The following is a 907-nucleotide window of genomic DNA, read 5'->3' on the forward strand; positions in this document are numbered from 1 at the left end:
ATATACATATATATACATATACATATATATACATATACATATATACATATACATATATATATATATATACATATATGGGCAGCACGGTGGTGCAGCTGGTAGAGCTGCTGCCTCTCAGCGAGCAGGTCCTTGGTTCAAACCCCGGTCCAGGGGCCTTTCTGGGTGGAGTTTGCATGTTCTCTCTGTGTATGTGTGGGTTTTTCCGGGTGCTCCAGTTTCCTCCCACAGACCAAAAACATGCATGTTAGGCTGATTGGTAACTTTAAATTGTCCATAGGTGTGAGTGAGAGAGTGAATGATTGTTTGTCTCGTTTGTCTCTATGTGTCCCTGTGATGGACTTGCGACCCGTCCAGGGTGTCCCCCGCCCCTCGCACAGTGATTGCTGGACATGGACACCAGCGACCCCCGTGACCCAAAATGGAATAAGCGGGTAAAGATAATGGATGGATGGATGGATATACATATACATATATGTATTTATTTATTTTTTTCGCCTTTTTTTTTTATACAGGTTGGTTTCACTGAGCCAAGAAGACTCATTTAATATTATTCAACAGTTGATGTTTTTCTTAGTTTATATCTTAGATCTTATTACTGTTTTTCTTTTACATTTTATTGTTGGATGTAACTGGGACCTTGTGTACACAATTTCATTCCACCACATGTACCACATGGGGTGTGAATGACAAATAAAGAAACTGTGACTCTCTGACTGATATAGGAATGATTATTTTGATGCTTTTATGTCAATTTATACTTATTTTACACTCATTTACATGTAGTTTGAAAACACACTTATACAACGTGTTATTCACATATTAGGGATTGTACTTTGTTTAACATGTCATAAAGACAAAGAGTGGAATGATTTATGTTGCCTTTGTTAATTGTTGGGACACTCTTTGA

Source organism: Nematolebias whitei, chromosome 8 (genome assembly GCF_014905685.2).
Source record: "Nematolebias whitei isolate Nwh7 chromosome 8, NemWhi1, whole genome shotgun sequence".
Taxonomy (NCBI): domain Eukaryota; kingdom Metazoa; phylum Chordata; class Actinopteri; order Cyprinodontiformes; family Rivulidae; genus Nematolebias; species Nematolebias whitei.